This window comes from Vulpes lagopus, chromosome 4, assembly GCF_018345385.1.
Source record: "Vulpes lagopus strain Blue_001 chromosome 4, ASM1834538v1, whole genome shotgun sequence".
Lineage (NCBI taxonomy): Eukaryota > Metazoa > Chordata > Mammalia > Carnivora > Canidae > Vulpes > Vulpes lagopus.
Window position 1 is genome coordinate 126950425 of NC_054827.1, and position 15919 is coordinate 126966343.

General features: G+C 35.7%; 1 protein-coding gene and 1 pseudogene across 2 annotated transcripts in view; both read left to right on the forward strand.

Annotated features, from left to right (window-relative positions):
- The window catches only part of RAB28 (RAB28, member RAS oncogene family), a 105628-nt gene that overhangs the window by 58349 nt on the left and 31360 nt on the right, over nt 1-15919 (forward strand). The window lies entirely within an intron of this gene.
- Nucleotides 7770-10532, forward strand: LOC121489436 (annotated as a pseudogene).

Genomic DNA, 15919 nt, shown 5'->3' on the forward strand with positions numbered 1-15919 from the left:
TAATGTATTTTAAGATGTTATAGTGTTATCCTAAAGTTATTCTACAATTATTCTATAATAGATATTATGTAGGATTTTAAAGTATAATCATTACATATTCAATTTAGAAAATGTGGAAAATGCAGAAGTTTATGAAGAAAAAAATAATCACTCCTAATTCAACCTCACAGAACCAACCAGTTGTTAATATGTACATGTATTCTGTCAGTCTCTTTGCATATGTATATATTCTTTTCACTTAAGGCTTTAAGCCTACATATCTTTCTTGTATGCAGACTTTTTAAAAGCTATATTTGGAAGAGCCACCTAAAATTTTTACTGATTGGATGCCCCATCATTTACTGATTGTATTATGGACATAGAATTGGAGGGAATGCTGTCAGCTTTTCTTATTAAAAGTTTTTCTCTTGGAGTAGTCAATAAAAGAAGTCTATTTTTTGACAGTCTCAGAATTAGATGATTCGTCAACATGAAAACAGTTTTCAGGTAGATTTTCTGCAGTCTCTTTTTTAATTTAAATTCAATTTAGTTAACATATATTATATTAATAGTTCTGTAGTCTCTTTAACTTATAGTATATTTTATATAGGTTGACAGCTTTCTTTTGCCTCTTTTGGATATAAACTCTTGTGTTTATTGTTTCAGCTTCATTGAACATACTGTACTCATGAGATATATTTCTGAGGTTTAATTTTTTCAATTATTTTTTTATTTTTTTATTTTTAAGTAATCTCTACACCCAGCGTGAAGCTCAGATTTACAACCCTGAGATCAAGAGTTGCATGCTCTACTGACTGAGCCAGCTAGATTCCCCTCTGGGGTTTAATTTTAAATAAGAAGTACCATGTACTATATTTGAAAGTATTTTAAAATTAGAATGTATCATATGGTAACATACCTCAATAAAAGAAATACTGCTAGTTTTAAGTCACAGATGCTTAGATTTGAGATTTTGGCTATATGCATTTGTTTCCTACTAAGCCAGAAAATTTTCACTCAGTCTTCCAACACAAGCCATTTATTTCTCAAATATAGGTTTACATTTTCATTAGGAGACAGAGATATTCTACACAAAAATGATAAATCTTTTGAAAATGAATACCTGAATGTAGAGTTTTAAAAATATTCAGGAGTCCTTTTTAAATCCTTTAAATTCAGAATTTTTCTCTAATTTGGAACTAGCCAAAAAGTACACAGCAGTCTTAACAAAAAACAAACAAACAAACAAAAAAATGGCAGATATCTGAAAACAAAAAACAAGTGTTATTAAAATTTAGCTGCTGAATGTGTCTGTTTTTGTTTCAGTAAAGTATTTTTTTGGTTTAAAACTGAACACCAAAGGTGGTTGTATAAAAAATTTTGTTCTTAAAAAAAAAAATTTGTTCTTTATTCTATCTTATTCCCCGTCACTGCTGCTTATATCCATAGAGTTATAACCTGATATACTGATATGTTGAGACTGTGAGCAGAAATCTTTGTCAGTGGAGATGAATGTTTTTCTAGGTTTGCAGTGAAAGCTCCTTCTTTCTTTGGGATCTTTCTTTTTTTAAGTATTATAGATTACTAGTCATTCTTTGAAATTTAAGTAAGAATTGACAAAAATTAAGTTTTACATTTATTCTTAGATTCAGGAGTGAGTTTTCCTCTTTCAAAGGAAGATTCCTGTTAGGAATTATCTATATTTGTGCCTTTTCCTTAAGAAGAGACTTTTTAAAATCTTTTTTTTTTTTAATTTTTTTTTTTAATTTTTTATTTATTTATGATAGTCACAGAGAGAGAGAGAGAGAGAGAGAGAGAGACAGGCGGAGGGAGAAGCAGGCTCCATGCACCGGGAGCCCGACGTGGGACTCGACCCCAGGTCTCCAGGATCGCGCCCTGGGCCAAAGGCAGGCGCCAAACCGCTGCGCCACCCAGGGATCCCAAATCTTTTTTTTTTTAAAGATTTTATTATGAGGGATCCCTGGGTGGCGCAGCAGTTTGGCGCCTGCCTTTGGCCCAGGGCATGATCCTGGAGACCCGGGATCGAATCCCACGTTGGGCTCCCGGTGTATGGAGCCTGCTTCTCCCTCTGCCTGTGTCTCTGCCTCTCTCTCTCTCTCTGTGACTATCATAAATAAATAAAAAGGGATCCCTGGGTGGCGCAGCGGTTTGGCGCCTGCCTTTGGCCCAGGGCGCGATCCTGGAGACCGGGATCGAATCCCACGTCAGGCTCCCAGTGCATGGAGCCTGCTTCTCCCTCTGCCTATGTCTCTGCCTCTCTCTCTCTCTCTCTCTCTCTCTCTCTCTCTCTGTATGACTACATAAATAAATAATTAAAAAAAAAAAAGATTTTATTATGAGAGACAGAGAGACAGGGGGAGAAGCAGGCTCCATGCAGATAGCCTGACATGGGACTCGATCCCAGGTCTCCAGGATCACGCCCTGGGCTGAAGACAGTGCTAAATTGCTGAGCCACCTCGGCTGCCCAAGAAGAGACTTTTTTTATTAGAGGAAGTGTTTTCTTTGCTTGTTGTCTTAACTTATTTTTTCTTGCTTATTGACATATTGGGCTAGCACAGTCTTCTGAGCTTGTTACATAATAGTTTAATATCAAAGTCTAAGGGACACTTTGTAATTAAGAACATGCTTTCAGTTTTTTTGAGAATGAAGATTTTTTTCTAAAACCAGTTTGGTTAAAATGCATGCTGAGGACCATTAAAAACAACGATGTGTGGGAATTTGACTGTTATTATTGTAAATATTTGCACACATTCAGTTTCCTCTTGTATTTAAAAGTATCCATTCATTCATTCATGAGTATCTTTGCTGTACCAAGCACAATGGTGAGGGAGACCGTATGATAGTGTTGTTTTAGAATGATGTGCTTAGTACATAACGGGACTTTTACAGCAGAAGTAAATGCATAAACAGAATCTTAAGAGATATGCAGGAACGTCGCATACAAAAAAGGGCAAGAAAGAGCAGTCCAGGTGAAGTAAAACCTTAGAAGCTAGAAAAGAGCCTGAAATATAATGTAAATTTATTTGTCCCATCTGGAGGTTAGGGTGTAAGGCAAGGAGAGCTGAGAAACAGATAATGTTTTAAGGAGTTTAGATTTTCTCCTAAGAGCAATAGAAAGCCTCTGAAGGCTTTTAATTTTAAACAGAAGAGTGGTTTTGACCAGTAGTGTAGAATAAGCGTCCACTTTTTGTATGGCCCATTATATAAGAATGGTTTTTACATTTTTAAATGGTTGGAAAACATCAAAAGAAGGATATTCCAAAAGTGATATGAAAATTGTCCATATATAGTTTTATTGGAAGAGAGCCATATTCATCTTTTACATTGTGTCTGTGGCTGTTTTTTCACTACAATGACACAGTTGAGTAGTTGCTGTGGGTTCTCCATATGACCCACAAACTCTAATGTATTTACTATTTGACTCTACAGAGAAAAGTATGCCAAAACCTTGTCTAAATACATCAATTAAAATATAAAGGTAGTCAGAATGGATAAAAAAGCAAGACCCACTTAGATGCTGACTATAAGAAACCCACTTAAAATATGAAGATTCAGAGAAGCTAAAAGTGAAAGGAATGAAAAAGAAATATTCTGCACATACTAATCAAAAGAAAATGGGAGCAGCAACATTAATAGTATTTAATGCAGGTAAGGAATTTAATGCAGGTATTAAAAAAGAAAATATAACATTCAGAGGGTTAATTCCCAGAAAGTCATTACAATCCTTATGTCTATAAACCCATAAAGAGATATTCAAAATATTTAAAGCAAAAACTGATAGAACAGAAAAGAGAAATAGACAAATCCACCAATGCAGCTGAGACTTCAACACCCTTCTCAATACTGGTAGGGCCTATAGACAAATAATCAGTCAGGAGGACATAGATGACATGAACAGCATTGACCAGCTGGACCTGATTGACATATATGGAACATTCCATTCAACAACAGCAGAGTAAATGTGCTTTCAAGTGCACACAGAATAAGATAGACCATTTTCTGGCCTATAAAGAAAACTCTTAACAAATTTAGGAGAATTGAAAATGTTGTTTGTCACTAGTTAAATGAAACTAGAACTTAGTAACAGAAAGATATTTGTAATATGCCAAAATATATGGAAATTAAACAGCTCACCTTTAAGTAACGAGTGGTCCAAAGATTTTTAATTGAACAAAAATGAAAACACATGTCAAAATTTATAGGATGCAGCTGAAGTACTAGTGTTTAGAGATAAGTGGTTAGTATTATTAAATGCTTATATTTGGAAAGAAAAAAATTCTCAAAATCCGTGATCCAAGCTTCTACCCTAAGAAATTAGAAAATGAAAGGCAAATTAAACCTAAAGCAAGCAGAAGAAAGGAAATAGTAAAGGCAAAAGTAGAAATCAAAAACAGAGAAATCAGGGTATCCGAGTGGTTCAGTTGGTTGTGTCCAACTCTTGATCACATCTTGGGTCATGATATCAAGGTTATGAGATCAAGCCCCACACTGGGCTTTGTGCTAGGCATGGTGCCTGCTTAAGATTCTCTCTCTCCCTCTGTCCCTATTTCCCTCCATGCCCTGCCCCCTGAAAAAAAATTTAAAAAACCGAGAAATTAATGAAACTAAAAACTGGTCCTTTAAAAAGAGCGACAAAATTGATAAACCTCTAGCCAAATTGAGCATGAAAAAAAAGGTACAAATTTCAACATCAGGAATGAAAGAGGTGAATTTACCACATATCCTGCAGGTGTTAAAAGGAGAATCTTAAATATTAAGAAAAATTTTACTTCCGTAAATTTGACAACATAGCTTAAATAAATTCCTGTAAAGATACAAACTACTAGAGTTCATTCAAGAAGAATTAGATTAAACTGATACTGCTATATTTATGGAAAAAATCGAATTCATAATTTAAAATGTTCTCAACAAGTAAAACTGTATGCCCGAATGGTTTTACTGGTGAATTCTACCAAACATGTTTAGAAGAAATAATACCCATTATATTTAAACTCTTTCAGAAAACCAAAGATATCACACTTTCCAATTCACAGCAGCAGCATTAATCTGATACTAAAATCAGATAATGACACTATAAGGAAACTGCAGACCGATATCCCTCATGAACATAGACGCATACCCAAAAAATTCCTTAACAAAATCCTAACAATGAATTCAACAATATACAGTGTAAAAGAAATACTACATCATGTCCAAGTGTGATTTATACTGGTAATCCAAGGCTAATTCAGTATTCAAAAATCAATTAATATAATTTACTATATCAATAGGCTAAAGAAGAAAACCCATTTGATAATCTCAACAGATGTAATAAAAGTCATTTGACTAAATTCAACATCAATTCATGTTTTAAAAAAACTCTCAGCAAACTAGGAATGAGAGGGAATTTCTTCAGTCTGGTAAAGGGCATCTTTAGTTGTCTTTTATAGTTGCCTAACTATAAGAAATAGTTAATATTATACTGAGTAAGAGTGAATGCTTTCCTCCTGAAATCAGGTACAAGGCAAGGATGTCTGCTCTCAACAATTCTTGTGTTCAGCATCATTCTTGAGGTCCTAGCCAATAAGAAAAAGATAAGATATACAGATTAAAAATGAAGAAGCAAAATGACTAAATTTTCAAATATGATTATGTTGAAAATTCCTGCGTTGAGAAAATTGTGCAAGCACAAGACCCAAATAAAATAAGACAAATATCACATTAAAGGCGACAAAGACTAAATATTATGAATGTTAACTTCTTCTCAAATTGATTTACTGATTCAGCATAATTTCAGTAAAAGTCTGATGGTATTTTTGCATATGGTATTTAGACAAACCATATCTAAAGTGTATATGGAAGGGTAGAAGGCCAAGAATAAGTCACTCTACTCCTGAATTACAAGCTGAGGAACATTTACCATGCCACTGATCAAGATTTTTTATAAGTAGCTTATAATAAAGACAGTGCAGAATTCACTCAAGGAAACAGAATAGAGATGCTGGAAACAGAGCCCATGTAGATGGAACTTGGATGTTATTTTGAAAGTGGTATTGAAGATCTTTGAGAAAGAGTAGAATATTTAAAAAGTAATCCTGGGACAGTTTATTTGAAAAGGAAAGTGGATCCCTATATTAACCCCATACACAAAAAATCACTTCACCTGGAATGAAATGTTAATGGCACAATTTTTAGAAGGAAAAATACAATAATTTCTTTCCTATCTTGGTATGTGGAAGGAGTCTTTAAACAAGATGCAGTTGCTAAATTTAAATAATACATCAATCACATAAGATAAGTATGTTTGTTTCTACAAAGTGACACATTAAAGAATTGAAAAAGATAAGGCACAAATTGGGAAAATATATTTATAACAAAGTAAATGACAAAAGATTACTATACTTTTACAAATGTACAAGGAAAATACAACTCACTAGGGAAATGGACATAAAACAGAATAAGAAAGACAAATGGCCCAAAGACATGAAAATAAGTACAGTCTCCTCACTGAGAAAGAAATGCAAAATATGACCACAAGTACGTGATAAGGTACAAATCAAGAGGCCTAAGAAAAATAGTGATGGAGACGTAATGAGGATCTACAAGAGTTCATATTCACTGCTAGATGGGTTACAAATTGGCACAACCACTTTGAGAATAATTGGGCATTATTGTATAAAGAACATTTGTAGACTATGCTTGATCTCAGCCAAAGGCTGAGAACCAATGAACATTCATAGATTCAACATTTTTTTTCTTCTACTGTATATCTCAGACTGCTTCACATACGTATCAGGTGACAGGTACTGTGAATAGTCACAATGCGTCATTGGTAATAGCTAACAATTGGAAAAAAGTAGAATGTCCATTAGTTAGGAGAAAAGAGATACAAATTGTGGTATGTTTATCAAAGGTATCTTATATGGCATTGAAAGTGAGTGAATTGGGACACCTGGGTGGCTCAGCGGTTGAGCGGCTGCCTTTGGCCCAGGGCGTGATCCTGGAGTTCCAGGATGGAGTCCCACATTGGGCTCCCTGCATGGAGCCTGCTTCTCCCTCTGCCTGTGTCTCTGCCTCTCTCTCTCTCTGTTGCTCATGAATAAATAAAATATTTTAAAAAGTGAACTATTCTACTTGTGATAACGTGCATGAAACAATGTGGTATAAATAAGGCAGTCCCAGAAGACGACATGTGTACATATGTGAAGAGAAAGTTGTGTGAGTGTTAAGAATGCAGACTCTGGAGCTGGATTGCTGTGGGTTTGAGTTCTGACTCCCCTGCTTACTAGATGTGTGTTCTTACATAAGTACCTTTCTGTGCCTCAGGTTTTTCATCAGTCAAATGATGGCTGTTGTGAGGATGAAGTGATTTAATATGTATAGAGTAACTGTAAAACTACTGCTCTAGAAATGTTATGTCTTCTTATTACTGAGTTCTTTTGCCATCAGGCACTTTTCACTGTTTTCTTTTTGTTGTTATTTAAATGATCTTTTATTTCCTCTCCCAGTAGATCTAATATATTATGGGGAATTGAAAAATACAAAGACTTAAATAACCGTAATGTAATTGCCAATAGAGGCAATTTTTTTTTTTTAAAGATTGATTGATTGAGACATAAAGAGAGAGAGAGAAAGAGAGAGGCAGAGACATAGGCAGAGGGAGAAGCAGCCTTCCCACAGGGAGCCTGATGCAGGACTCAATCCCAGGATCCCGGAATCATGACCTGAGCCAAAGGCAGATGCTCAACCACTGAGCCACCCACGCACCTCCAATTGAGGCAGTTCTTACCATGGCTTCTGTTCTTTGCAAGATCCCAAGGTATGCTGGTATCTAGACAGGACAAATACAGTTTTTTTTTTCCATGCAAATCTGTGTATGAAAGGCATAAGTGAATTTGGACCCTTTTATATCTATATATCATGCAGAATTTTGTGAACCTGTACAGTTCTATGCAGGTATGAAATTCTCTAGTAAGAATTCCTGTGGAGAATATTCAAAACATTAGTTAATTTTCCAGTTCATTTAGGCTTTTGACATTTGGGCAAATCCTAATATTGATGATTTATGCACACATGTTATAGAAAGCAATAAAAAGTTGTAGACAGCCACAAATATAGAAAGATTTACTTATTCTGTGGTGCTATGTTCTCAGACCTATTATTATCATTTTAGTGTGAAGTTAGAGGAGAAGGAGTTATCCATTATCTATCCCCAGAAAGAAGTTGGGTAATCTAAATAGCGAGGCTAAATAAGTTGAGGAAATAATATGAATTCGCACGTACTCTCTCCTGTCCTCTTGATCCTGGCTGCTGGTGGTGTTGCTCTGGTGGCTCTACAGAGTTCATGTTCATTACTGCTTCAGAATTCTTACACGTTGGTTTGTGATATATATATGACTACAAAGGATATGCAATGCAAAGTGATTAGGCAAATTTTGTAATAATATGGAGAATCTATAAAGGTGTGGGAGAATTATTAGAAGTAAAGTAGTTAACAAATGAGGATCTGGCAGAGTCAGGTGATAAATAAGTAAATCCATGAGGCTCATGGCACATACAGGAGGTCAAAAGAATCTGATCTGGTAAAGGAAAAATGTAAAAACTATGAATATTTTAGCAACAGTGACTTCTTTATGATCATATGAAAAATAAGGTTTGAAGAGAAGATTGTCATTTTAATTTTAATAGGAAGTTTTAATATAGTGGGCTATACATACATAAGAATCCATAAGACATATGTATAGGTAGAAGAATAGCCCTTCCTGCGTCAGGATGTAGAGTGTGGCCAGGCACCCCAGAGGCCTCTGAAGTGTCTTTTAACAATCCTCTTGCCAATGTTAGAGATAACTCGTATTCGTTTTTCCTGATCTTTTCCTTGCTGTTGTTTTTATTTATTTATTTTTATTTTTTATTTTTTAATTGAAAAATTAATTTTTTTAAATTAAAAATTTTTTTTACATATATATTTTTTTACTTGTTTTTAGTTTTATTATCTGTATGTACTTCACTAAATAATATTTATTTTGGTTTTTTAAAGAATTTCATATGAATGATGTCATTTATGTGTATTTCTTTGTGGCTTACGTCTATTTTTCACACCTTTTTGTGATATTCATTCTTATTATGAAGTGAGACTCTATTAATTTTTCAGTCCTGTATAGTATTCCTGCAAAACAAGAAAGGATATAGAGGTGATTCATGAACAATGTAGGGGTTAGGGAATGACATCCACGCAGTCGAAAATCCACATGTAACTTTTGACCAAAAACTTAACTACTAGTAGCCTGCTGTTGACTGGAAGCCTTACAGATAACATAAGCTATTGGTTAACACATATTCTGTATGTTGTATGTGTTATATACTGTATTTTTACAGTAAAGTAAGCTAGAGAAAAGTGTTATTAAGAAAGTCATAAGGAAAATAAAATACATTTACAGTACTCTACTGTATTTATCCCAAAAAATCTACACATGGAAGGGAGCTCTAAGGGTTATTACTGTCTCTGCCCCCTACTGTCCAAGGGCTTGGACAGTAGGGGGCAGCCTGGGATACAGTTACAAATAGGGCTCAGCGCAAGCTTCCCAACCCCTCTTAAGGTCCCAGCTGTGTGATCCAGCACTCACCTAGCCCACAGAATGCCACACTTGATGCCTGCAACTCTCTGAGCCCTGGAAGCTACCACTAGTCTGAGAGCCTCTTGCCTCTGGCCTGTTGCTTCCACCCTTGGCTCACTCCCTTATGGTCCTCCAGAAAGCTTACAGTGGGACTCCTACAGCACCCAGGCTTCCCCTCAGCAGTCCCAGCTGTCCTGCTAAAGACACAGAAGCAGCTCAGCTGGAAGGCAGAGGAGTTGGATCAGAGAAGGTTAGGGCTGCAGCATGCTGCCTTGAGGAACACAGCTCCTCGACAGAAGAGTTAGCCCCTCTTTTTGCTTAGCTTGGCCCTACTTTGTACAGGACATCTCCATGGAGATCCTCCAAGAATTTCAGAAGACCCTATGCACCATGTATGGTGCTGCATGGGCAGCTCTCTGACTCTTCTCCTGAATTTCCTCTCCTGCCCAGCTTTTCATGGAGACCAGAAGTGGCCCAGGCTTGGGCAGTCTGTCCTCTGAGTTGTCCTTTGCACTCACTGCTCCTTTGTGTGCTGATACTGCCCCATGTGTAAGGCTTTCGGGAGCAATAGTTCATTCAGTTTCTTTGTTTTCTTCATTTTCTTCATCCAGGATTTTTTTTTTTTTTGTCCTCCAGGCCATAGGCATTCCAGGTTGGGGGTTCAGTGGCTGGATCTCTGCTCTGATGGTGCTGAAGGCCGACACTGTCGGCCTTCAGTGGCTGTCGCTGTGCTCATGCTGCTGCTTGCCCTGTTCTTCATTAGCATCAGTGTACTGGGAGTTGTGATGCTCAGGCAGATCCACTCCTTGTACTGCTGCACAGATGCCAGCTTTTAGGAGGCCTGGCCAGAATTTGCTTCTGGTGTCTTCAGTTTGGTGGTACAAACTGTAGCTGTCAGTGCAACCACTGGGGTTCAAAAATGCCTTCCAGGCCCCGTGACCCCTGATTGGGATGCCCTGGCTCTGCCACTGGAGGGAGCTGGCTTAGTTCACACCCCTGAGATCTCTGGGACTTGGCAAGAGATCACTCACTACTTGAGGTCTCCTCTCTCATGCCCTGCCCCTGCCCACTGCCCACTGCCCACTGCCCACCATCCCAAGAGCCCCCTGTGACCAGTCACTGCTTCCCTCCTCCACTTCCTAGTTAGGCCACACCACTGCCACCTCTTACACACTCCAGTCCAGCTTCCCTCTTGTGCCAAGGCAATGGCTTTGGTTATTTAAATATAAGGAAGTAGAATGGAACTCAAAAAAAAAAAAAAAAAAAAAAGCCAACATGTAAGTGGACCTGTAGTATTCAAACCCGAGTTGTAGAAGGGTCAACTGTATGTTATTTTAGAACACAGTTGATACTTTGTATTTTTTAAGGCTTAAAAATATTTTTGTCTTTATTCAACACATACTTTCTAAGTGGCTATTGTATTATATGCTTTTTTGGGTGCTTATCTGCTTTTGTTTTTAGCTACATTGAATAAAAGAACCAAATGAGCATGGCTTAAATAATGAATTTATTATATCAATACATTTGATTTTATAAAACTTCATTTCTGTGTCTCTAAAGCATGAAACATTTAAAGGGAAAATCCTAACGAGGGGAATACTTGGAACAAATTTGGCAATTTTCCTTATTAGAGAATGTACTTATGCACATTGATAAGGTTAGACACTAAAACACAGTAGAAAATAGGAAAGGAAGAGACATTTGCTAAATAAATATAAAAACTAATATGCAGGAACAATGTTAAACTGCACTGAGGTTTTTAAATTTATACTAGAAAGTAGTTGTTTCTTTGATGATATCTTTTTTTTTTTTTTTTAATCTGTGGAACAGTGATCTTCAGGTAGTTCTGTTTTTTAAAGAAGGTTGGTTTTAGAATCTGCAGAGTCAAAGTCAAGTTCTGGTCATTTTTTATTTTGTGGCATTAGCAATTCTTCTAATACAGTATGATTTACTATGTCATCAGAGAAAGACAGCATTAGAGAGTGTGCATGGCAGGGTAAAATTAAACACATGCTCACAATCAAATTAATGTATTTCATCTGTCTTCAACTAATAACAATCTGTCATGTTATCTATCTGAGTAGGGGCATAAACAGTTTATTTTGTGTTTGGAGTAACTTCCTGGAGGTAGTTAATGTGACAAGTAGTTTGTTTGAATTGAGTATAACCAGATCAACACTCTAGATGTTTCCTTGATACCCTAAAAATTACTGTGAAAATCTGTACAAGTGCTATATTTGTATTTTGCTTATATTTCTGTAAGTTAGACAGTGACATATTTTATAATTATTTGACAGAGAATATTTCATTTCGGCCATCATATATGATATTATATATCATATATGAACTGAGGAGCAAATATAGTTTATCCTTTTAATACTTTCTTTCCATTGATAGGGAATAGACATTAATGATCAGCATCATACAGCACTTTCCCTTTTTGTAAAAACAGTACATTCTGGTTTGGATGAAAAAGTCATATTTGTTATCGAATAGTTTTTTTATAGCATGTTGAAAATGAATATTTAGGAAAACAGGAATATTATAAAGTGTCAGGCCAAAATAAAAAAGTAAATGATACTATTGTGATGTTTTTCAGATTTTAAAAATCTTAGGATTTTTCATCACATAGTCTAATCAGTGGGTTTGAGTATTACATATTTGATACACGTAGTTTATAAGCTATTTATTACATTTGTACTATAACTTTAAAGACTGTTCTGTTCATTACCTCAGTAATCCTATAGGTAGATGCAGTGGAGTTCTTAAATAAGAATGCCTGAATGCCAGTAAACAAATAGGACTTAAAAAAGGAAGTTATCATGTACTTGGCTAATTAATATTAGTGTGTATGTTTTAGAAGTCAAAATATATACATATTTTAAGGACATGTAAATAAAATTTAATACATTATTAAGGATATTTTACTTGTCATATTTGGGCTAATCATGATGGATCATTTTTAAACATTATGTAATTTCACAATTTGTACAGCTGCAAGTACTTTGTAAAGGACTTTATATAATCAAGTGTTAAAAAAAATCAAGTGTTAAGGCAAAGAGTATCTTAGTTTATAATGCTGATGGGCTTAGTTTTATGATTTAATATCATTAAAGAATACTTTTAAAGTACTGATAAGAAATAACTAGGTATATAATAGTTCACTTTTTTATAATGACAAGCATTTAAAGCTTATATGTCTTTATTCTTTTAACTAAAACTCTCAATAAAAGACTGCTGAGTGATCATCCCCCAAACTGATGCTCTTTGTTCTTTGTGAGACACTAGGTGGATTTGGAATTAGATGGCTTGGTTCTGATTCTGGTGCTGCTGATGACTAGCATTGGGACTTTGATTGAGTTACTCTGAACTTTTTTTTTTTTTATGTGTGAAAGAGATCAATGCTTTACCTATTTGCCAGGAGTATTACAAGGTCCCAAAATGTTTTGCAAATTTTGAAACAGAGTTTAGATAGTTTCCCAAATCTCCTAGGTTCGTTTCTTTCTGTTTTTGCCCTCTCTCATCCTTCTTCCTCATAGTAGCCAAAGTAGTGTTTTCAAAATGCAAGATCACATTGTGCCATTGGTTACAACCCTGCAAGGGCTTCTCATTGCTGAATTTGGATAATATCCTCATGTTATACCTGCTATATGTCCTTACTCTTATTTATTATGCTTCTTGGTTTTTCTCAGTTGTACTCGGTTATTTTTCAAAACTCAGGTTTTATCCCAGCTGTTCGAGTAACTGAAACATTTTCCTTCTCCAGTCTCTTCTTAGCATGGTTGGCTTATCCTCATCCTTTAGATCTCAGATCAAAGAGGTCTTCCATAGCTACCATATAAAACTGGCAGAATTACTATCTTGGTTCCTGTCACTCTCTATCTGCTCCTCCCCCAATTTCAGATTATGAAAGTTGTTTCATTGCCTTGTTTATTTGTGTTTACTTGTTTATCTGTCTTTCTCCCTCGTTAATGTCAGAGCCATTTAATGGCAGAAGAAAGGACAGTTCTCCAATATTTCATGTTTTGTTTTTATTTTCCCTAGTAAGTAAAAAATGCAAAAAAAAAAGACTTCTCAATTTTTAATTAAGTTTAATGTAATTTTGTGATATTCGAGTATGACATAACCATAATGAAAGAGACAATTGTAATGCTTAGATTTTTGTTATTTTGCTAATTATAACTTTAAGTTATCATTAGTTAATAATTCAAGACTCAATGTATACTCAGGAAGAGGTTCATTGTTAGCAAGAATGATATAGATCTATATTTTATGTTAGGTAATCTATATTAGTTAAGGTAATGCTAATTGCTATAAACAGACAATCCCTAAAGTTTCAACATCTTAGCACAATAGAAATTTATTTCTTGTTTGTGTAAAGACCCAAATCAGGTAATGCTGACCATTAGTGGTTCATCCCACTTTCAGAGACCTAGACTCCTTTGATTTTCCTGGAACTGCTGTTTTCAACAGATGGCTTCATGGGTTACCACGAAAAAGGAGAGTAAGGACTGCCACACGTGGGAGGTTTATATGGGTCAAGCCTAGTAGTGATGCATGTCACTTCTTTCTTCATGATTGGTCAGAAGTTAGTGATATGGCCATACCTAACTGCAAGCTGAGCTGAGAAATGTGGGGTAGGTTGAAGAACAGCTATCTACTCTGGCCATCTTATCTATTTTATTCTTCTTTGTGTTAAGAACAGTGAAGGATCTTAGATTTTACCTTGCTTGCGAGCTAATAAGTTAGCCTGCTACCACTGTGGACACTGGTAGAAGGCATGCGGCTCCTGGTTCAGAGATAAAGGACTTTGTTACTCAAAGCACAGCAAACAAGCAAGGTCAGCTCCCTGTTTGCACTAGTTCTACTTGCTCCTAAGTTCCACTAGAGCAGTGTGAGGAAGCCTATGTAGATGATGTGCATGCACTGGTTTTTATCATAGCTGAGGAACCCTGAGCTTAGGAAACCTAAATCCTTTGTAATGGATTATAAGTAAACCTCTGAACTTTGGTGTAGAGAGAGATACTATCTTTATTATAATAGACAATGGACAGACTTACACATATCCCTGAGGAAGGCACTATCTCTATGTTGGCTGCTTGCCAAAAAAAAAATCTTTGAAAGGGTAGTCCAAAATAAAAGCTGTCATTTAAAAATTTTACTCTTCCCAATTTTAATTTAAAAGATGATATAACAAAGGTACCTGGGTAGCTCAGTTGGTTGAGTGTCTGACTCTTGATTTTATGACCTCAGGGTTGTGGGATCAAGCCCTGTGTTGGGTTCCACTGTGGAATCTACTTGAGAATTCTCTCTCTCCCTCTGCCCCTTCCCCTGCTTGAGAAATAAATAAAATCTTTCAAAAATTGTGTAACAAATTCTAGCATATTTTTGTCATATATTTATGCACATATATACATCTATAATATGTTTACAAAACAGGAGCTTTATTAAATGCATGATTTTGCACCCTACTTTTAAATTTAACATCCTATATTATTGCTTATTTCACTTGAGTCTTTTTTCTTCACCTTTATTGGGAGATAATTAACATAGTATAAATTTAAGGTGTACAACATATTGATTGGATACTCTTACATATGCATAAATGATTACCACCAAGGCATTAGCTGACACCTCCATCACCTCACATAATTATTATTTCATTTTGTGGTGATATCATTTAAGATTTGCTTTCTTAGCAGCTTAATGCTGTATATTAGAATCGTAGAACTTACTCATCTTTCTACTAGAAGTTTGTACCTTTGACCAACACCTTCCCATTTCCTCCAATCTTCAGCTGCTGGTAACCACCATTTTTTGTTTCTCTGAGTTCCACTTTTTTAGATTTTTTTTTCAAAAAAAGATTTTATTTATTTATTCATGAGAAACACACACAGAGAGAGAGAGAGAGAGAGAGAGAGAGAGAGATTGAGGCAGAGGCACAGACACAGGTAGAGAGAGAAGCACGCTCCATGAGGGAGTCTGACATGGGACTCAATCCTGGGTCTCCAGGATCAGGCCCTGGGCTGATGGCGGCGCTAAACCACTGAGCCACCCAGGCTGCCACTTTTTTAGATTCCACCTATAAGTTATATCATACAGTATTTGTCTTTCTTGGTCTTTTTTCACTTAGCATAATGTCCACAGGTTTCAACCATGCTTTTGCAAATGACATGATTTTCTTCTTTCTCATGGCTGAATAATATTCCATTGTGTGTGTGTATGTATAGATATCTATATATACACATCTCTCTATATATATATCTTTATCTAATCTATACACACACACACACACACACACACACACACTCATCACATCTTTTTTT